Source organism: Rhinopithecus bieti, unplaced genomic scaffold, assembly GCF_001698545.2.
Source record: "Rhinopithecus bieti isolate Rb0 unplaced genomic scaffold, ASM169854v2 scaffold_10315, whole genome shotgun sequence".
Classification (NCBI taxonomy): Eukaryota; Metazoa; Chordata; class Mammalia; order Primates; family Cercopithecidae; genus Rhinopithecus; species Rhinopithecus bieti.
Window position 1 is genome coordinate 1,309,386 of NW_016806560.1, and position 24,240 is coordinate 1,333,625.

Below are 24,240 nucleotides of genomic sequence, written 5' to 3' on the forward strand. Positions count from 1 at the left end.
ATTAAGAGGCATTGAGCAAATTGCAACAAACTACAGAGTGATAACAGTGAGTAAAAATTTCATGAGATGCTATCAAATGATTCATTAAAAGAAAGATCCAGGATATTACCACCAACTGCTACATTAACTAGTCATGTCATAACACCATCAAAATGCTAATTAGGTTGTCTGGCATGATTTGTTATTGAAAAATAAACCCAAGTTTCCTGTAGTTCTTGAATTTGGAGAGTTTTTCCTTTCCTAATATTCACTTTAGGGTTTATTGGGTACCATTTAGTTCTTTTTCTTTTGATATAAACAAAGCCTTTGTGTATTCCTCTTGCCACCACCCCCATGAATCTCCAAGCAGTTTAAACTTTCAGACAGGGGTCCAACTCCACAGAATAGTGAATTCAAATCCTACTAAAGAGGGATGGAGCATGGTGTTAGGAAGGTGCCAGGGGAAGAGACTGTTCGTGCTGTCCTGTCTTGGGATCCAGTCAGGGCCCACTGGCTGGTTGCTTGCAGCTGGAGAGGGCAAGTGGGGAGCACTAAGACCTAGAGGTCAAACCATCCATTGGTATAGGCTAGGAACTGGCAGGGAAATAATAAGGGTAGGCTTACACAGGGGAGGTTCTGTCCAGCAGGCCAAGTCTGGTAACTTAAGGCCAGAGGCTTCAGATGCAATTGATGATAGAAATTTATTTATTTTTATTTTATTTTATTTGAGATGGAGTTTCACTCTTGTTGCCCAGGCTGGAGTGCAATGACACCATGTTGGCTCACCGCAACCTCCGCCTCCTGGGTTCAAGTGATTCTCCTGCCTCAGCCTCCTGAGTAGCTGAGATTACAGACATGCACCACCACACCGGGCTAATTTTATATTTTTAGTAGAGACGGAGTTTCTCCATGTTGGTCAGACTGATCTTGAACTCCTGACCTCAGGTGGTTCACCCACCTCGGCCTCCCAAAGTGCTGGGATTACAGGTGTGAGCCACTGTGCCTGGCAGATAGACAGAAATTTAAGATAAAGAATGGGGGTGTCTCAGTAAGTAAGGATCACTCAACAGGGAGGAATCTGGAGTGAAGGTTATCCAAATTTAAAGGAGAAGTGGATCAGCCTCAGGGAAGATTACCAACGGGTAGTAACACTTTTGGGCTAAGATTTGGGGGTAGGGCTCCAGTCCTTGGGAGAAGGTCTGACAAAAACAAAGCAGGATGCCAGCGTTGGAGGAGGCAGATGCACTAATCATTTTACCTAAGTGGTTACTCATAACAGCGGTCAAGGCCAAAGTTCAACTGTTGAGTTGCTGGGGCCCAGCATGAACTGATGATGGACGAGAAAATGAGAGACCACTTCTCAGATCCAGAGCACCGTGTATGCCCTACAAGCTATCCTGCAGTCTGAATTGACTGCAAGGAGACATTCTGAACTCTTCAGTGTTGATAATAGCTGGGCCAAAGTCACTGCTTTAGGTTAGGAACTGGTAGCAAGGCTGAGCCTGCAGATAGACTAAGAGATCCCCTCGGGGAGAGAAAGGGAAAGAGGCTGGTGGCTAGCATGGCCCTGGCACATGGCACCTACGTCTTCTGCCTCAACTCCTCTTCCCAAATTTCTAGAACCATGGAGTTGGCCATTGTTCCTAATGGCAGAGAGAGCAGGTCATAATGGTAGCAGCACATGTTCTGGAATTAGGCTGGCTTTGAGTCCTAACTAGAGTTGCCATATTTAGCAAATAAAAGTACAGGATACACAGTTAAATGTAAATTTCAGATAACAAATAATTATTTTTTCCGTAACTGTTCCCAAAATTACACGGGACACACTTATACTAAAAGATTATCTTTTAAATTTGAATATTTAAAATATTTACTTTGAATATTTGAAACATACTAACATATTATTCCTTGCTTGTATAAAACTAAAATTTAATTGCGTATACTATTTTTTTTTCTAGCAAGTATATGCTTCTAATTTGTTTACTTTCTAACTATTGGAAATTGGGAAGATTATTTGATACCTCTATTTGTCATCTGTAGAATGGAACTGATCTAGCTTACAGTGTTTTTGTAAAGACGAATTGAGTTAATACATGCAAACTCCTCAGAATTATGTCTGGCACAGAGTAAGTTCTCAAAATGATTACTTTTGCTTGCTTTTTAATTATTGTTATTACCACCAGCATTATTACTACATCTGAGAATCTGCATTACTAGTGATCGGTAGAATTTTTATTTTTATTTATTTTTTTGAGACAGAGTCTTGCTCTGTTGCCCAGGCTAGAGTGCAGTGGCATGATGTCAGCTTACTGCAACCTCCGCCTCTTGGGTTCAAGCGATTCTCTCCTGCCTCAGCCTTCCAAGTAGCTGGGACTACAGGTGTGTGCCACTGCACCTGGCTAATTTTTGTATTTTTAGTAGAGATGGGGTTTCACCATGTTAGACTGGTCTCAAACTTCTGACTTCAGGCAATTCATCTGCCTCGGCCTCTCAAAGTGCTGGGATTACAGACATGAGCCACCATGCCTGGCCCAAATTTTTATGTTTTTATAAAATAATGCAGGGCAAGGTTTCAGCAAAAGGTGAAATATTTTACTTATTTATTTCCTATTCTCTTCCAAAAACAATTTATATGGTCCCACAATAAAAGAACAGCTAAGATAAACCCAAAGCTGATTGTCACAAGAAAAAAGAAAACCATCGAGAATTTAAGAAAGAGGCAAAGAGAAAAATATCAAGAAATTCCGGTTGAAGACACAGCTATGGCAGTTGAGTACAAAATTGTGTTCTGAGTTTGCTGATAACTCCGGAGAATAAAAGATGGTGGGAAATGGAAACAGGTGCTGTTTACGGCCTCCCTTCTCTGTACCGCATTTCTCTCCCGATGCTTCATTGTATTTTCTCCTCTAAGAACTTGCTCCAGAGAAAGACTTTTAAATCCTAACAGCAACTTAAATTAATGAGTTGCTTCTTCCAGGAGAATGTCCCCTTAAACTCGCTGGAGAACAGAAAGGCTGACTTTTTGTTAGAAAGGACTTCTGATGTTAGTGCTTTGTGGGGTAGAGAAAGTTTGGTTTGGTGTCAGTTTTTGGATGGAGAGTTCTTCAGCCAAAGCAGTGACTTTGGCCACCCGTTAGAATCACTTGGGGAGAGTTTAAGAATCTGGGATTCCAGGCTGCAACTCAGACTAATTTCTCCAGAATCTTTGGGGGTACAATCCAGGCACAATTTTTTAAAGCACCCCAGGTTATCCACTCTGAATATCCAAGATTGAGCTACAGAAAGATACCCTTATGCAAACGATTTGCATGGTGAGACTTATGACACAAGCGTATAATCCAGAAAATAACAATAATAACTATCATTTTCAAATTCTCACTATATGCCTGCCACTTATGCATACTTTTAACCTTTACAACATTGAGGAGTAGATATTTTTATTCTTATTTTACAAACGGGAAAACCAGAAAATGGTAAATAACACAGTAAGTAAATGAGCCCCAAATCAATTGGATATCTGACTCCCAAACCAGAGCTCTTTTCAATGATAGGGCATATTCAAGAAAAGATAGAATATGCTCTTTGGGAGATCAGGTTGAGTATCCTTCCCTCAGGCCTTATCTTCATCAATGCCTGGCCATTCTATTATATAGCACTCCCTGGTTTTCATGTCCTGCGTGGTCATTGGAGGCAGATCCATATCTTCGAAATTTGTAGGGAGACAGCTCTATGGCTGGCCTTCACTCTAACATTTTCAATTCTTCAGCAGGCTCCAGGCCCTCCCATTGCAGACCAGTCAGCCAGAGTAAAACAGCAGACACACATATTTGGGCTTTGTTGGACAAACGCGTCTAAAGACAGACTTGCAAATGGTATGCCAGGGTTCTCTGCCTGTAATTAAGTAGGGTTTTGCTTGACAGGTTTAGCTAGTCAAGCAGGACTTGCTTGCACCTGTGCCAGTGACAAAGTTTGAATGAAAATTGGGAGCAAAATCAGCAGCTCACAGCCCATTTCAGCCCTTCTCATCAGGTACTAGTAAACCATTTCACCAGGAAAGCTGTCTTTGCTAAAACAGAATACGAAACCAACTTATTTTATTATTACACATGCAGGAAAGGAATTGCCAGGTGGATTCAGTTCTCTTGTTAAGATCTTGAACATATGTACATGTGTATGCATTCATGTCTTCATTGTTCATTTATTCATTCATGTACTCATTAATTTGATCACACAACCAATATTTATTGAGTGATTGCTACAGCATTGCTGGTAATGTACTAGGTTCTGGGTATTCATTAGTGAGCAAGCCAAAAATGGTCCTGTGGTCATGTAACTTGTAGTATGGAGATGATGGGGAAAGCCAGGTCGTAAACAGATAAATTACATGTCTTACACATATAATTACCCATTGTGATGGAAGCTATTAAGGAGAGATTAAATTTTTGATGGGTAGATATGTGAGAGCTGTGGGTAGCTCTGGGAAATCTCTGAGAAAGTTATATTTGAAGTAAGATAATTTTCCAACTCAAACATTTTGTTGTTGCCATTTATTATTTATTTATTTATTTATTTGAGACCGGGTCTTGCTGTGCCACCAGGCTAGACTGCAGTGGCACAATCATGGTTCATTGTAGCCTCAAACTCCTGGGCTCAAGTGATTCTCCTGAGTAGCTGGGGCTACAGGTGTGCAGCACCATGCCCAGCTAATTTATTTCACTTTATTTTTTATAGATTCTCACTATTTTGCCCAGGCTGGTCTCTAACTTCTGGCCACAAATGATCCTCTGACTTTGGCCTCCCAGAGTGCTAGGATTACAGATGTGAGCCACTGCATCCGGCTGCAAAATGTTTTTGTATCATATTTCACTGAATATTTCCCTAAACTCCTTATTTCCCTTTTATTAAGAATATCAATTGTACATACATTTTGCTCAGTCTTCCTGATTACTTTGCATATGTAGACTACTGAGCTATGCATTACAGCTAGCTATATTCAGAAAATTACAGCCCTAGCATCCTACAGAGGATCACTGTGAAATTAATCTCCCTATTTATTTGCATACCTCATCCTTTCATCATCATCATCATCTGTTCTTTATTTTGGGATGCACTTTACTGTTTGCAGAGCACTTTCACGTGTTAATCTTTGAGTAGATCCTGGGCTGTTGTCCTGGGCCCAGGAATCCATTGATTGAGTAGATCCTGGGCTGTTGTCCTGGGCCCAGGAATCCATTGATTCATCCCACCTTTGAACTTGAAATCTGCTTTTCCAAAGGCCCAAATATTAAACATGCTGGTTAGACACAGTTAAAAATCATATTTTTAAGGATTAGTTTCTATAATCAATTTCTTCATGTGAAGATCACATGTTGATCTTTACCAGCTGATCTTCATCAACAGCCCTGCAGGATGAAGAGCATGGCCTGTGGAGAGAAACAATGATTCTGGAGAGTGAATGTTTTGTCCGAGGTCATACACTAGTAAGTACCAGAGACAAGAGAAGAACCCAGGCTGTTTTCACTCTTAGTCCAGGAATGTTTCATGCATAACCCCTGCCATTCTCCCAACCCCACTTACCCAACACACACACATTTCTCTCTCCAATTTAGAGCACTTGGGGAAAGACTGATTTAGATACTCAGCTTTTCTTGTGCATTACCGTGGATCCAGGAGAATTTTTCTGGTCTCCGGCCCAGCCCCAGCTCTCCAACCTGCAGCTAACAAATAGATAAATAAGTAACCAAATCTAACAAATATGTATTCAAGAGAGCCCACTATGTATCAGATACTGTTTGGGCACTGGTGGTATAATACATCGCTGGGCAAACAAACAAGAAAACCTGCCTTCACTGCATTTATATTCTCCCGGGGGATACAAATCAGTAAGTAAATCAAAAAGTAAATATGTAGTATGTAAGATAGTGCGCTTTACAGAAAAATAAAGCAGGGAAGAGAGTTAGAGAATGCTGTGGAGAGAGGGTGTTGAAATTCTAGATAAGATGCTCAGGAATGACCTCCTTGAGAAGGTGCCCTTCGTGTGAAGCCCTGAGGTCGTCTGGGGAAAGAGCACTCTAGGCGGAGGGGACATCGGCTAAGCTGCTGGCCCAGGCCCAGGAATCCATTGATTCATCCCACCTCTGAACTTAAACTCTATTTTCCTAAGGCCCAAATATTAAAAATGCTGGTTAGACACAGTTGAAATCATAGTTTTAAGGATTAGGTTCTATATTCAATTTCATTTTGGGTCAAATACCCTGTTGTGGGTTGTCCAGAAAGCCAAACCACCATGAATAATGTTTCCGTAGGAAAACGTTTTTTTCTGAGTTTAACTCGTTGACTTACCAATGAACTTAAGGAGCTGGTTAGTAAGTTGAGAGCTGGATATAGTCATTAAAGGGCAATTCTCCTACCAAGTCTTCTTTCTGCTAGGACAGAACACTATTGCACGGAGCCTCCTCTAACCCTGAAGGATACACTAGGATACACTCTGACGTCCTTTTTCTGTCCTTAGCCTCCTCTCTCATCTCTTTGGTTCCGACCTATATTTTCCATTTCCCCTGCAGGACTTCTCTTTTTGCCCTTAGATCTTTGAATAATCCTTCATGAAACCACAGTGAAATCCCTTGATTCCCTTATTCTCCTTTTTCAGAAGAGTTACCGTCTATCTCCCCTTAATTGTAGTGTCTCGCAGATTTCCCAAGAATATTTTTTTGTTTCATGCACACAGATTTACCTGTATTATCTCACTGTCTGCTTCTGGCATCGCGGTGTATTTAATGCCAGTAATAAGCACTGCACCTGGAACATTCTTAGCACCTCACAAATAGATTAATGTATGTACACGCTTTTTTTTTTTTTTTTTTTTTTTTGAGACGGAGTCTCACTCTGTCGCCCGGGCTGGAGTGCAGTGGCCAGATCTCAGCTCACTGCAAGCTCTGCCTCCCGGGTTCACGCCATTCTCCTGCCTCAGCCTCCCGAGTAGCTGGGACTACAGGCGCCTGCCACCTCGCCCGGCTAATTTTTTCTATTTTTAGTAGAGACGGGGTTTCACCATGTTAGCCAGGATGGTCTCGATCGTGATCCGCCCGTCTCGGCCTCCCAAAGGGCTGGGATTACAGGCTTGAGCCACCGCACCCGGCCTGTACATGCTTTTTTAAATGAAATTAATGACTACCTTCTCTCCATTAAATGGAGGATTCTTTAAGATTCTTTTCTCTGTTTGAAATTGATTCTATGGATTCATAAAAATAATCAGCTGGGCTTTGTTTTTCCATCAATTCTGCCTCATTTCTTGAAGGTGGATGGATAAGAGTTTCTATCTATAGGGAGGCATAATAGGGAGTCAGAAATCCACAGTCTCAGTAACTAATACAAAGGACGTAGGGTTTGGGGTACTCCTGTACTGGGGAAACTATCTGGGGTTCTGTCAATTTGCCTTTGAAGTTTGCTTGGATTTGCATGTAAGAACCATGTGTGTATATATACGTATATCCCCCAAAGCGTGTACAGTATCTTCTTTTTTCTTACTTTACTTACACAGTGGGGTAACTAGATACACAATTGTGGGCTGGCCAGAAAGCCAGACTTAGAGAATAACAATAGCTAACATGTTTTGAGCACATACTGCATTATCAGCACTGTCTTACAAATGAATTAGCTTTCCTCATAACATCTTCAGGTGGGCCTCTGAGATACAGAGGTTTGCTAACTTGCCCCAAGTCACCCAGCGGGTAAAGTCACAATTTGACCCTAGGCAATCTGATTGCAGGACACAAACCTTTGATCACTACCCACTACCACTGCCATGGAAGATGAAGGAAAGAACAGCTTTTCCATTTCCTCTTTTCCCTTCATGGGCTCTAGGCCCTTTTATGACTCTTCATAGAGAATCCAGCCTAAAATTTCTTTGATAAATCACAGATACAGGCAGTCATTGGTTCTTCAATTGTAGTTTTGGATGCAGTAGAAACTAACAAGTTTTCAAGGGCTGCTGATGTTGCTGATTAAAAGGGCACACTTCCCCCCCCCCCTTTTTTTTTGAGATGGGGTTTTGCTCTTATTGCCCAGGTTGGAGTGCAATGGCACCATGTCACCTCACCGCAACCTTCACCTCCTGGGTTCAAGAGATTCTCCTGCCTCAGCCTCCCGAGTCACTGGGATCACAGGCACGTGCCACCACAGTGGCTACTTTTTGTATTTTTAGTAGAGACGGGGTTTCCCCATCTTGGCCAGGCTGGTCTTGAACTCCTGACCTAAGGTGATCAATCACCTTGGCCTCCCAAAGTGCTGGGATTACAGGCGTGAGCCACCGTGCCTAATCAAAAGGGCACACTTTGAGGACCATTGGTCTATGTGCCCCTTCAGGCCCTCATAGATAAGTAACATTAATAATCATATCTTCACATTTTCAGCATTTCACTGTTTTCAAAGCCTTGTATTTATATTGCCTCAGTTCTTCACAAGGGTGCTTAGCTTTATTTTGAGCAAATCTTATGTCCATTGCATGGATGAGAAAATAGAGGTTCTGTGACTCTAAGTGACACATTCCTCATTGTATAACAAAGTGCTAGGAGTTAGACATTTTATTTTTCGTTCTGTTAATGCTGAAGAGAGTCCAACAACTGTCCATTTCCTGCACACAACTCACAAATTGGTTTGTTCACTTTCCCACTTTCCTTTTCAACTCATGCTTACAGGAATAAATAGGCTCAGGAAAATCATCTCTTGCTTAAAAAGGAGACTGTGTCCTGAAAGGCACAAATATCTGAGCACAAAGGAGGGTAGGACTGTTAGTCTGTACAACCAAGATCCCGATGCTTATATCCAAATTAAAGGTCTGTGAACTTGAACGGGGTTGGCTAATGTTTTTCTTTCCTTCCAGTTTTGCTGAGCTTATAAATATCAATTATAAGGTTGAGTAAATTACAGGGATGTTGAACTTCGAATTGTTGTAGCACCTTAAATTGTCTATATAGTAATAAGGAGATTGTGAAAATCTGCTGAAGGAAATCTCACACATATTTATAGATAATTAATACAGTGAGTGGAAACTGGAAATCAGCACTGACTTTTTTAAAGCAGTAATTTAAAAATGCATTATGGCAACATATTAAGTTAGCAGTTATTCAACAAGGAAATGTGAAGATTATTAAGCTAATTAAAGGTAATAAAAGGTAGTTCTGCATATAACTTCGAAATTAAAAAGAAAAAATTCTTTAGTCTTACTACTTCTAAGAAGGGCAATTCACAGATGGCAATTAATATGTTGATAAGTTACTGGATTTTTATGTAATAAGAGGAGGTTTCTGTAGAAATATATATTCCCTGGAGAAGTACAAAAAAAATACAAGGAACTGTTTCTGCATAAGCCCAGACCCTTTAGCAGGCCCCTGTGAGCACACGTGCATCTTCTCTTTCTCAGAGAGGGATGAGTGATTGTCATTTCAGGAACTTGATCTTGGAAAACTTTCTCCAGTACAGTCTATCTGATCCCACTCAACTTTCAGATCCTGTGCCTCTCTCCTGATCTTTGGGCTCCCTTCCACTTCAAGTTATGTGACAGCGATTTGGGGGATGGTTTCTTATGCTTTTCCACATTTAGATCTTGTTCTCTGCCTGAAACCACTATTGAAATGAAATGAAGCTGCACAAGCACGAAGCTGAAATAGTTGGTAAGATCGGAAATAGACGCCACTTGTGGTAGATGCTTCAGTTCGGTGTGTCCAGGGTGTAAGGCTTATAAATTTCTTTAGGGAAAATAATGAAAAGGGAAGGTGAAAATGTCAAAGGTAATAATTGGAAAGTAAAAATTACATTCGTCACATACAATAGAATAACACGTTTATGTCCAGTCTTTTGTTTTGTTTACCAGTTATTGGGGACAAAGGAGTGGCAACAGAATGAAATGGCCAGACTTTAAATGAACCATACCTGTGTCTGCCAGTGCAATTAAGCAGATTATTAAATGCCAGTGGAGGAAATCTTGGGGGTGTTTATTGTAGCAAAGGACTGCAATTTCAAATTAAGCAAACTCATAATTCTGGTAGAGGGCCCCTGTAAAATTTACCACTGAGCAAATTGGAGTGTGCACGGTTAAATGGGGGCAGAAGGCAAAGCTTATCAGGAGAATTGTCCGGCTTATTAATGAGGATCAATTGGATAAAACTGAATAAGAAATCAGAAAAAGCGTTATCAAGAAGAGTTCCAATTTGTCTGTAATCCTGCATAATTACAAAAAGAATAGGTGAATAGGTAAATGTTGGGTTTTAAACTCCAAAATAATTTGATTATTTTAGTTCAGTAGATTTTTATAGAACACTTCATAAACTCAGTCTTTCCTAAAAATCAGGGCAGGGTGGTCATCTTCAAGAGCCATGTTTTCCAACACTTAAGGGAACAGTTTTAACATTGTAAGTTATCTGGTCGATGATTATGCAAATTGCATCTAAGATTTCTATAACCTTTGTGCTGAGACTCTAAATAGAAGTTTCTTTAACAAGCTGGCATACTTTTATCAGCAAGGTCACACTAGGAATTTTAGGAGGACAACTAAAAAATGACTTCCGCGAGCAAAAGGGATCCTTTTCGGTCATCAGGATGAATTGTTTGAAAGCTTCAAAGCAGCCATGGTTCTCATTACTAGAGCCTGACTTTGTAAGAATGCGTTTTTTCAATTATTTTCACTTTTCATTAGAAGTCTTTGCAGTTGTTGCTCACTTCATTAAGTTCGCTAAGATACTATACATTTAATTTCCATGTTATAATTTGTAGTAAATTGTTTGACATTAAAGCTAGTTTTCTGAGTCTATAATTTCTGCAGTTTTTTGCTGCCCTTCTATAGTAACCAGCTACCTTTTAGAATGAACAAATTAATGCAATTAATGTAATTTTTAACTTAACTAGTCTCAATTATTGGAATTTTGTTCTGATAGGGCGTCCAGGCCATGGTGCCTTCTAAATGCTGGAGCACTCATTACCAGATACCTTCTGGAAATATATTCTGCTTGCTCGTAAAATGTCCCTCCTGATGCAGCCTCCACTTTTATTACTTAGTAATCAGTTGGCTAATTGAACACTTTCTCTTGCAAGATTTTTCTAATTCTCAGCCAAAACTTTCCTCTGCTAATTTATAACAAGGAATGTTTTTCTTAACCTGGTGTTTGCACTTTCCCGGTACTTGTAGCTTTTATCATTTTGCCCCTCAGCTATTGCTCTGTCAGGTTTCTTGATTTGGTTCCTTTAATCTTTTCTCATCAGTCAATCACTTCCAATTCCCCCATTCCTTTAATCATCTCCTTTGAACTCAGCCCAAGTTTTCGGATACTCAGGTACCCAAGACATCACGCAGCCATCTAGGTGTGGTCTCGCCACAATTGTGTGGAGCTAAGAGGGAAAAAGAGCAAAATAATCTTGAATGAATCTGAAACTTGTTTCTATTTCCATCTCAAAAATAAGTCTATCTTTCTACCCTCTATTAGTGTAGCTTTTTCTTTTCTTTCTTCCCAGCTTTTCCACATTCCATGAGAAGCATTAAGAGAGAGGGTTTTTGGCCGGGCGCGGTAGCTCACGCCTGTAATCCCAGCACTTTGGGAGGCCGAGTCGGGCAGATCACTTGAGGTCAGGAGTTCGAGACCATCCTGCCCAACATGTTGAAACCGTGTCTCTACTAAAATACAAAAATTAGCTGGGCATGGTGGGACGCACCTGTAATCGCAGCTACTCTGGAGGCTGACACAGGAGAGTTACTTGAACCCGGGAGGCAGAGGTTGCAGTGAGCCGAGATCACGCCACTGTCACTGTACTCCAGCCTGGGTAACAGAGCGAGACTTCCTCTCAAGAAAAAAGAAAAAAAGAAAATTGGGCTTACATGACATACAGGAGTGAACTCCTTAGCTGTACTCCATGGGATTCTATTAAATCCACTGCAGTTTCACATACTATAGCTTGAGACTCTTCATCTGCGCAGGAACTAAGTTTTTCATTTCACAGCTCAGCCTCTTTCCTAGTAATAAATTGACCCGAACTGGAGTCCTAAGACTGTCAATTTGCACTTTCCTTTTGTATCACCTCTTCTCTCCTGTTACAAATGTGTAGAACCATGACGGGAGATTAATATTGAAAGAGAACTTTTTCCCAGTTACATTTTATCTGCCTACTTCTGCCTTATATTTCTTTCTCCAAGACTTATTTTAGTTCAGCAAAAGCCTCCAGGTTAATTTAACAAAGAATTCTTCCCTGAGCTTACCGGAGTTTCCTGCCGGTGGGTGACCTGTTCTTCTACCAATTGAGATTTGTTACTGAGTGATTCTGAATGTTGATCTTGTTTCTTTGAGTTAAGAGGGAACAGTGTGCCTTCAGGTCAATATCCCTCTTAACCACAACAGAATGTAAGCCTCATTCTCAGACAGAAAGCAATGCATTTATTCAAAGATGAAGAAAACATAAAAGGGGATGAGGCTAGGGATGGAGACAGTTTCTGGGCGTTCACAGGTAAGCTGATACTTTGAGATTCTCGGAGATTAGTGTTCTATCAAACAGCAGAACATCTTTGGCAAGAAGAAACTGAAGGGATTAATGCTGGGGCGGGGGAAAGCTGACTGCAAGAGTGTGGGGGACAGATGTGTACAGAGGGTGTGAAAGTCCTTCCTCCTAGAGCTGGGAAAATGTAGACATTCTGGGGATCGGGCCAGCTAAATTTCATTTTAAGCCTTTCAGATCACAAGATTACAACAGGCATGGACAAGTTTAATTATAGTAGATGGAGGGTTAAAATGCACACACATTTACACCCTAGTGTGCACATATATACAAACACGGCAGCACAGTGTTTTCTTCTGTTTTTCTGGTGAATTCTTGTTACTGCTAATTACTTAGGGGTAAAGATTTGTTGGATCAATTGCAGAATCCACTGGCATATGCTATAAACAGGTTGAAAATAAAAGAAAAATTCTCCTTGACATTTCGCTGACACCTTGACGACAGCATGTGAGAGAATAAAAACAGCATTGGAGGCCTGGCGTGGTGGCTCTCACCAGTAATCCTAGCACTTTGGGAGGCCAAGATGGGCAGATTGCCTGAGGTCAGGAGTTCAAGACCAGCTTGGCCAACATGGTGAAACCCCATCTCTACTAAAAATACAAAAATTAGCCAGGCGTGGTGGTGCATGCTTATAATCCTAGCTACCTGGGAGGCTGAGGCAGGAGAATCGCTGGAACCCGGGAGGCGGAGGCTGCCGTAAACGGAGATCGCACCACAGCACTCCAACCTAGGTGACAGAGCAAGACTCCATCTCAAAAACCAACCAACCAGCAAATAGCACTGGAGGGTCCATACAGATCCTGGCCAATTCTAAACATTACTAGTGTGTGTGTGCATGTGTGTGTGCGTGTGTGTGCGTGTGTATGTGTGTCTTGAGAAATTTAGTCATGAGGTAGAAAAAATAAAGCTTCAGCATAATGCATTTAGGTTAATGCAGTAGACTGATTTTAGAAATAATATAGAGGCAGCCATCCAAATGTAAGTTGCAAAGCTGAAATAAAGTGATTTTTTTTCAGTTTTCTATTTCACGTAACAGACTATGCCACAACTTATTGACTTATTACTTATTTTATTATTTCTCACAGTTCTGTGTTGACTGAACTCAGATGGGTGGTTCTTCTGCTCCACATGGTGTCTGCTGGGTCTCTTACTTGGCTGCATTCAGCTGGGAGCAAGCCTGGGCATGATACACCCAAGATAACCTCAGTGGAATGCCTGGGGCTCTGCCGGGGAAGGCTAGAAGGCCAGGTTCTCTCTTTTTCTAGCAAGGTAATGGTGCCTCTTTATATAGTAGCTCAGAGCACCCAGACAACAAAAGTAGAAGCTACTAGGCCTTGTAAGGGCTACAGCTGAAACTGACACAGTGTCACTTTCTTCACATTTGATTGGTGGAAGCAATTCCCAAGGCCAGCACAGTCTCAAGGAGGGAGAAATGGACTCTACCGCTGAGGGGAAGAGTGGTGACCAGACACGCACACAAAAAGAATTATTCGCAGCCATTTTATAAGTTTTTAACACTTCTACAGTTATAGCAGTTTTATAGGCACATCAATTGGAAAGAGTGGGGTCAGAAATCTGAACTGTGCTCCAGTTTCCAAATACATAGTCTTCATGTGTTAAGAGAGGTTGTAGTTTCCATTCAACTCACCTGCAATCAGAAGACGCTCCCTTTCAGGTTTGAGCAGAGAAGTGAAGTTAGATGCCTTCGTAGGTTACCACTCCCTCGAATGCTTCCTTATACTTCTGAAAGTCAATAGACTCGGGTCATGGAATTGCTGTTCTGTTGAAACCTAGGCTTGTGTCCTTGCTCATATTGGCACATCATTAGAGAGGTTTACATATTTTAGTTTTTTTTCCTCCAATTTTTACTCAGTTTGTGGCATTGACATTAACCAGCCAATGTAGTAGGATAAAATACTACACAGACCACTGTTCAACTTTCTAGTTATGTATTAATCATAGTTACACTGAACTTGGAAAATCTTAAATACCATCATTTGGCTTGCTTATGTTTTTAGTATTTATATTTACTTTTTTTTTTTTTTTTTTTTGAGACCGAGTCTTACTCTGTCACCCAGGTTGGAGTGCAGTGGCATGATCTTGGCTCACTGCAACCACCACCTTCTGGGTTCAAGTGATTCTCCTGCTTCAGCCACTCTAGTAACTGGGGTTACAGGCTTGTGCTACCACATCTGGCTAATTTTTTGTATTTTTAGTAGAGACGGGGTTTTGCCATGTTGGTCAGACTGGTCTCAAACTCCTGGCCTCAACTGATTCATCCCCCTCTGCCTCCCAAAGTGTTGGGATTACAGGCATGAGCCATGGCACCTGGTCCATACTTACATCTTTAGTTGAATAAACTCAATAAGGCTGCCTACAGTGCCTCATGTCTGTAATCCCAGCACTTTGGGAGGCTGAGGCAGGTGGATCACCTGAGGTCAGGAGTTCGAGACCAGCCTGGCCAACATGGCAAAACCCTGTCACTACTAAAAATGCAAAAATTAGCTGAGTGTGGTGGTGCATGCCTGTAATCCCAGCTGTTGGGGAGGCTCAGGCAGGAGAGTCACCTGAACCCAGGAGGTGGTGGTTGCAGTGCGTCAAGATCATACCACTGCACTTCAGCCTGAACAACAGAGTGACTCCATCAAAAAAAAATAAATAAATAAATAAATAAATAAATAAAAACTCAGTAAGAATATTTACTTTTAAGATGAAATAATCAGATCGCTGGTTTGGCTGTGTCCTGTTTAAGTTTAATTTTATAATGTTTTAGGAAGCTTATCTTCTATTATATCCATATTTATTTACTATCTACATGCACTATAGTGTGTTTGTTCATTGGAACAAATGTTCTATCCAGAAACTGTATAGATTAGACAGGTCTTTCTGATACTGACCCATTTAGAAATCATGATTCTATACAATCAGCAACATAGATTGGAAAGTAAACATACTGAAGAAACTTGAATTTGATGCTAAAAATGAATCAACAAAAAATATATTCTAGGCACATGCAGATGTTTTCTTTGTGTCTTCTCAGCAGTTAAAAATAAATTCTATTCCATGAGAGGCAAGAGATTTTTTTGGAGATAGAGTAAATACACAAAATAAAAGATCATCAAGGTACATGTTGAAAATAATGGAATTATTTATAAAGCACAATTCTCAGATTGTGAATTCCAGTAGAGTGATCATTTGATAAATAATTCTAATGTTAGGTATTTGATGGCAAATTATTATTACAAGGTAGAACAGCTATAAATTTAAAACTATTTTTATACGAATTAATATTATTTTGATTTATTGCAAAATATTTAATGAATGCGTGTTGTGGAAAATGTAAGAATGAGCACAGAAGACAAATATTTTCTTTCACATACTATCTTTTAAGAAAATACAATCATGAAACTTTTTTCTGAAATAGCTATTTTTTAAAAAATTCTAAAATCTTTATTATCATTCTAAACAATTTTCTCTAACAAGCAAAATGCCTCAACACTTTTCCAGGTGAATCCTTTCATCTCTATCAGGTATCAACAAACTGCAGTCCAGGCTCAAACCCTTCCATGCCCATTTGTTTAGTTATTGTCTATGGATGTTTTCATACAGCAACAGCAGACTCAGTGCAACAGAAATCAAGGCCATAAGCCTGCTGAGCTGAAAATATTTAGTATCTGGTTCTTTCCAGAAAAAAAAAAGCAAAAAACCAACCTCTGATCTAGAATCCATGACAATATCAAACTTTTTATAGTTAGATAAGGTAAAGAGGACCTTGACTCTAAAAGAAAATGATTTCTATAATCTATTACAATATACTATTCTGTTTTATTCTATTGCACAAGGTTTTCAGAAAGAAGAGTTAGCTTTGGAATTTCTCTCCCACTCCTCATCCTCCAATCCCAAAATAATCTTACCTTGAATCTCTTCCCATAAATGAGGATGGAGGCTGAGATACAGTGGAAGTTGTCATGCTTAAGGTGGGATGGAGGCCTTGGAGCTCTGACAGTTACATTGCTTTGCAAGTGTTCCTCTCTCCAAAGAAGTTTGTGAAGCTTCCTGAGGAAACCCCTGGACTCCAAAATTGCTTCTGGGTCAGATGGATAAAATTAATAAAATGTCAAAGCTAAAAGGAATTATAGATGAAGATACCAAAGCTCAGGGGACTTAAATGCTTTAGGCCAGGGTCTACACTGGTTATTGGCAGAACTAAAAGCCAAGATCAAAGCCATGTGACCTGATTTCCAACCCACACTGCCTCTTCCATTCCTGCAGAGAGTGAGACAAGGGCTAGTCTCGCTTGGTGGCATGGTAAACCCAAGACCAGCAATGTCTTTTTATTGTACATGTCAACAGGTTCCTAAATAGATTTCAGAGCAGTGACCTAGGAAGAGAGACAGATAACAACTCAAATGAGAAGAGATAGCCATCTTTCAAAATATAAGAAATTCAGGATGGATCGAAGAAAGTAGATTTTAAAAGAAAGTTTTAAAATAAACTGATGATACTGTCAAGTATTTTGCTCTAATACATGGTGTTTTAAGTCTTCCTATAGCCAGCGCTACATTAGATCGTATGTATTTCTATTTATGTCATGTTTTCCTAATTTCAGATTAAACGAGGTGGTATAACCTCCTTTTATTAACCCTGAGAGAGAGAGAGAGAGAAAGGGAATGAGAAAACAAGACCTGTTAGAAAAAACTATAAGACTATAAAGTTATTTTAGAAAGGGAAGTGGAGATATAATTTACTTACTGGAAATTATAAAGAAATTTAGGTAGGGAAAACTGTATTACTAAAGTAGGAATTTGACAGGGCACTGAGGTTAACAGCTTGAGCCTTATGACAAAGGTTGTGGGATCTCAAATGAGGACAAGTGACCGTGAGCATCTAGTTAGTATCCTTTCAATTTATGGAAGGGGTTAGAAAATCTATTTTGGCCTACGACTTCCTCAAGCCTCACAAAATAGATTTGTTTATTACACTTCTGATAATATTATTACTACTCATTGATAAAAGTTAGAAGCAAATTAGGCCATTAGCCATTACTGTTATATCTCTTAAGAGCATGATGTTCAAGTACCATGAAAGATCCAATAGTCAGTAATTACTGAACAGTTAATGTCTGTGTCCCTTTGTTTTAATGTCACTATCAATTTTAAAGATGAAATTTTGAAGGAAAACTTTAGGAAACTTTAGTTGTAGGTACCCAGTCAGCCAAAGTAGAATTACTGTGCTTAGGAGCGTCAAAGAAAATAATTCACTGAAACTTATATATATATATACATGTCTTTTTTTTTTTTTGAGATGGAGTCTCGCTCTGTCACCCAGGCTGGAGTGCAGTGGCACAATCTCAGCTCACTGCAAGCTCCGCCTCCCAGGTTCCAGCAATTCTCCTGCTTCAGCCTCCTGAGTAGCTGGGACTACAGGTGCGTGCCACCATGCCCGGCTAATTTTTTGCATTTTCAGTAGAGTCAGGGTTTCACCCTGTTAGCCAGGATGGTCTTGATCTCCTGACCTTGTGAGAGTGCTGGGATTACAGGGGTGAGCCACAGTGCCCAGCCTTATATGCTCTATTTCTCAAGATACTCATTTATTTGTGTTCTATCATGACTTGTGCTTTAAGAAAAACCATTGTTATCAGAGATAAAATTTGAGTCAAAACATTTACAGATAGATAATGCTTGGTTTCTGTGTCTAGAGAATGTATGTGGGCAAAATGTGGTACCCAAGCATATTGAAACAGAGTTTGTAATAATAGCTGTGGAGAGGAAGACATATTAAACCAGGAGTCAGGATTCTGGATATGAGTTCTGACTTTGCCACTGTTTACTTTGTGACCTTGGGTGTATGTCCTTAATCTGCCCAGTCCTGGTTTTACTTGTCTCTACAATATAGAGGCTCAAATAATAACCTGCACTGATCTATCTCTCCTAATGCTTATGTGATAGAGTATGATGTGCTAGCATCTGCTTTATTTGTCCAAAAACAATCTTAATTTTTTAATTGGAAAATTTTACCATTTCTATTATTTTTTGCTATCCCCACAAAGTTCCAGAATCCTATAGATTTTAGGTTGGTAAGATCTGAGGTTTCCTTGCTCAATGGTTCTCAAATGTGTGCATGTCTTAGAATGTACTGCATCACTTATTCAAATGGCTAGTCTTGCATTCCACTTTGGAGTTCCCGATTCAGGGGTCTGAAGTACGGTCCCAAATTTGCATTTCTAACAAGTTTCCTTCTGGGTGATTCTGAAGCACTGATCTGGGCATCACACTGAAAACCACACTGGTCTCGCTCAAACTATTTACCAGATTAGGCAAGAAGCCTTGCAAAGATAATTGAATTACCCGTGCTTACTCATCAGTTAGTGGCCGAAACAAAACCAGCAAAACCCTGTTCTCCCAGATGCTGAGGTCAGAGCCTTCTCTATGATACCACAATTCCCCACTTTGAATTTGGGTTATATGATATAGACTGAAAAATTCAAATAAATTTATTCCAATCCACATTGTCACTCAGATTAGCAGCTTCTGTTGAGAGGGTGTTTTTTTTTTTTTTTTTTTTTTTTTTTTTTTTTTTTTTTTTTTGGTGGTTGTTTTTTCTTTTTCCTTCAGTCAGTAACAGAGTCTAAATATCCAGCAATTTTTATTTTATTTTATTTTTTAAATGTGTGACCCACACCTGGACCGTGTCTGCATGATGAAGAATTAAAGCTAAAATGGAGCAAAGAAGGAAGGATTTATTGTTATTAAAAGACTTCTGCCACAACAAAGATGGACTAAATGAAAACAAACTAGCTTATTTCTACTAAACGTATATACTTTTATATTTTCATGTGTGAATTTTAGTTTTGTTGTTGTTGTTAATAACAACCCACACAGAGCAGGTTTAAGGTTCATGAAAGATTTTAGTATCTCTGGTATCTTATTTGCTTGAAGAAAATTCTCCTTGATCCTGATAGTGTAGAGATAAGAACTTCTTCTCAAGTCCCTGGACACAAGCACAAATAATGTGCTTTTGATAACAACTGAGAAATCTACAAGACAAATAGACAAATAGAGTTTCCCTGGATGCACTGATCTCTCGCTATCCCCTGAGTTTGTGGTGCTTTCCTCACTCTCTGGAATGGTCCTTGGCCTCTCCATTCCCCCGCCATGTTGGCTACTCATTCTTCAGGTCTGAGTTTAGAGGTTCTTTGCTGACCCTCCAAGTCCGGGTGAGGGACAAGTGGTGGACACCATTGAGATGACTTGGCATTCTTGCCCTTGCGCCTCCCTCACCTTGAATTTGAGCTGGATCTAGAGACTTGCTTCAGATTAATGGAATTGGATGATGCTTCCAACAGGAGGTTACATAAAGGCCCTGACTTTTGTCTTGTTTTTCTCTCTTGTTTGTTCAGTTTCCATGTCATGAGCTGCCCTGTGAAGAGGCCAATATGACAAAAGACGAAGAAAGACCTCTGAACAACAGCCAGCAAGGAACCGAGGCCCTCAGTCCTCCAGCTTACGAGGAAGGGAAGCCTCTAACAACTCCGTGAGTAAGCTTGGAAGCTGGTCCTTCTCTTCATTCTTTGGGTGAGATTTCAGTCCCAGTAGCTTGGGAGAGGCTTTGAGACAGAAGCGCCCAGATTCCTGACCCACAGAACTGTGAGATAATAAATATTTGCTGTTTATAAGATGCTAAGTTTTGAGATAATGTATCGCACAGCAATAGATAATTATTATAACGCCCATTGCATTTATTGACTCTTGCCATAGACCAGTAGATCATAAACTTTAGATGGTGAATTCTTAAAAATTTCCAGCTTCAGATAGTCTGATCGAATAGTTCTAGAAAAGGTCCAGGAGTCTATGTTTTTAAAAACGTATTTCAAATAGTTTGTGTGCATATAGTCTCAAGACTCCATTTTTGAAAATTCTCTTTGGAAGCTACAAGCAACTTTTTAATTAATTAATTAATTAATTGTGGCAAGAGAGATTTTAATGGCCAGAAGGGAATCCTTTAGGACAAGCTAGGATTGTTAGGCTAAATCATACATTGCTCAAAAAGGGAAATGTGTAAGAAGCCCTTAGCTAGCAAAGATTGCGATCTATTTGTGTGTGTTTGGGGTTTATTGCATAGGGGCAAAGGGCAAGATAACTTCTTATGGCTCCTGGACTTTCTTTGTATATATATATAGTTTTTGAACTTTTAGGTTCAGGTGTACATGTGAATGTTTGTAATAGGTAAACTCGTGTAATGGGGGTTTGTCATATAGATCATTTGATCACCCAGGTATTACGCCCAGCACCCCATAGTTATCTTTTCTGCTCCACTCCCTCCTCCCACCCTCCACCCTCAAGTAGACCCCAGTGTTTGTTGTTCCCTTCTTTGTGTTCATCAGTTCCCCTCACTTAGTTCCCATTTGTAAGTTAGAACATGTGGTATTTGGTTTTCTGTTCCTGCATTAGTTCGCTAAGGATAATAGCCTCTAGCTTCATCCCTGTTTCCACAGAAGACATGATCTCATTCTTTTTTATGACTGCATAGTGTTCCATGGTGTATATGAACCATATTTTCTTTGTTCAGTCTGTCATTGATGGGCATTTAGGTTGGTTCCATGTCTTCAAGCAACCATTTTTGTTTTATTCATGCCTATATATTCATGTCTGAAATGTGGCAGATTCTCAGTAAATATAATCGAATGAATTAATGAGTTAATGCATACTGATATACAATATAAACATTTTAAATGGATTTACAAAAACTTAGTCGTAAGCATAATATGATTAAGACAATTAATTTCTTCATTAATTAACCGGTTTTGTGGTTATCACATCTGTTTTCTTACCTGTAGCTGTTTTATGCATTTATACCTGCAAATTTTCCTTCTTCTTAAAAACAAAGACTACATCTTTTTTATCTGTCCTTGCAAAATAACTTGGTGCATGTTTAATTCTCAACTATATGTATTTCCCTCTTTTATTTGTATAAAATAATGCTAGAATGATATATACCTTTTAAAATCAGATAACTCTATTTTAACTTATAAGCCCACTGACACGAGAGTGAACCCAGCATGGTGAAAAGAATATGAATCTTCAAGTTATACATACCTGGCCTTAAATTCCAGTTTCCATATGTAATAACTGTGGGTACTTTGGCAAATTGTTTTATTCTTTGAGTATCTTTTTCTTCCTCTTAAATGATGGCTTGTGTTCTTGTGAGATTTGAAGGAACTAATATATAATAAGCCTTATTGAGTGGTGGATGGTGGAGTTCACATCATCCTATCATTTTTTTCTTATTGCTCATTTTATGGGCTGGATTTTGTGTCTCCTTCCCCCGTGCATATGTTGACGACCTAACCCCTAGCACTTTAGAATGTGACTGTATTTGTAGATAGGGCTTTTAAAGAGGTAATTAAGTTAAAATTAGGACATTAGGGTGAGTTCCCATCTGACTGGTGTCCTTATAAGAAGAGAAGATCTGGACACACAGAGAGATACCAGGGATGCATTTGCAGAGAGAAAAGACCACGTGAAGACACTAAGAGGAAAAGATGCCCATCTATAAGCTGAAAAGATACCAATCCTGCCAACAGCTTGATCTAGGACTTCCCGCCTCCAGAATGTGAGAAAATAAAAGCTTGTTGTTTAAGCCGCCCAGTCTGTGGTATTTTGTTATGGCAACCTTAGCAAACTAAAACGCTTCATATCATAATATGTATTCATGCTCCTATATAGTCCTAGTCATAATTTTGAATGACTGCATAATATTCCACTGAGTTGCCATTGCTTCTATAACAATCCCATTGGATATTTAATGTTTTGTCATTTTGTAGATGGAGACAGTTTTTTTCAGGTCTGGCTTGGTTTCTAGACTTGGCTCTCCCCTTCCTCTTCATATGATAACTATAGCATTCATACCAACCAGCTTACTTTACTATTTATTCTGAATGGTACAACCCTGACCTGAAGCAAGAGACATCATTTAAACAATTCTTGTGTTGCAGGCTTAGACTCCAGACTAAATTCATCTTGGGGAGTAGTCTGCTTCTGCTCTCAGTCCCAGCTTGGAAAACTCAATCTACCCCAGTGCTCTTTGTCCCCTGTCCTTATTACTGGGCTCCTAACGTGGTCTCTGGCCCTAGGACTTCACCAGCTGACCGTTGTTTAGGTAGAAGGTCAAACAGACTGCATTATCAACTGCCCAGACAATTTTAGTTTAACTTTTCCTAGTCTTTCTCCCGTAAACAGGAATCGGGGAGAGATCATTCAATTATGTTTTGGGAATAAAATTGTGTAAGTATGCCAAGAAAAGGATGGAGAAACAAAGTGACCGTGTATTTGTGTGTTGTTTGCGGAGAGAGAAGGGAGTTGGTGGCAAAGTGTTGAGGATTCGGCACTGCCCCTTCTAACTCTGTTTTAGGGGTTTCATTTCCAGGCCATGAAAAACAAAGCCAGAAAATACTTCCTCAAAAGTAGAAAATCACAGGCCCAGCTCAAATTTCAATTGCAGCCAGAGGGCTTTTGATGACAAATAAGGAAAAAAATATTCTGAAAAAAAGGGTGGTGAAACATCACAGTAGGTCCCTAAAGGAAGTTGTTGAATTACTAGAATAGTTGGTCTTCAAAATACAGAATGTCTCCTCTATTTAGGCTCATTTAAGTATAGTCGCCTGAAGCCTGAAATGGACAAAAGAAAGAGAGGGTTTATTAAGAGCTTATTCATCCCTATAATTTTATGGTCTTCATGAATCAGCAGCCTTTGTTGAATAGGTTTACCAATCATTATTACTTGATATTATTTTAGGCTTACCAGTGACTGATCTTTAAACATGCTTTGAGATCCACAGCGGTGCCTACCAAGATTTCTGGTAACAGCTGGAAATCCATATTTATAGTATGCAGGGTACATCCTCATCTGGCAAAAGCTGTAAATACAGCTAAAAAAGCAAATACCCCATTTATATTAGCAGCTTCTGAATACTAGGAGATCAGTTACTAAGAAAATGGAGAACTAGATTTTTTTTTTCAATTATTTCTTTCCTTATATCAGAAGATAATAAATTATTCCTCCAAGGGAAAAGAAAATACGATCTTATTTTATTTTATTATTTTATTTTATTTTTTTTGAGATGGAGTCTCGCTCTGTCACCCAGGCTGGAGTGCATTTTCTGGACCTCCGCTCAGTGGCCGGATCTCAGCCTCACGCAAGCTCCGGGCCTCCCCGCGAGTTTACGCCGCATTCTCCCTGCCTCCAGCCTCCCAAGTAGCTGGGACTACAGCGCCCGCCACCTCCCGCCGGCCTAGTTTTTTGTTTTGCATTTATTTTTTTTAGTAGAGAGCGGGGTTTCCACGTGTGTTAGCCAGGATGGTCTCAATCTCCCTGACCTCGTGATCGGCGCCTGTCCCTCGGCCTCCCAACAGTGCTGGATGTCAGGCTTGAGCCACGCGCGCCCCGGCCCAGAAAATACAATTTAATATTTACAAGATTATGATGTTAAGAGAGTAAAGTTTCTGAAAACTGTTCCCCTTTTTTTTTTTTAACTCTATATAGAACTTGAAAAACTGTTGACATTGTTGAAATATCACTGGAAGAAAAATTATTGCTTGAAAGTAGTTTCCTACTGGAATCTATCCCTTGCAGGATTTTTTTTGTTTGACAATGCCTAAGAAAAAATGTTTTTTTCTTATAATTTTTAATTTTTGTGGGTACATAGGTGTCTAAATTTATGGGTGC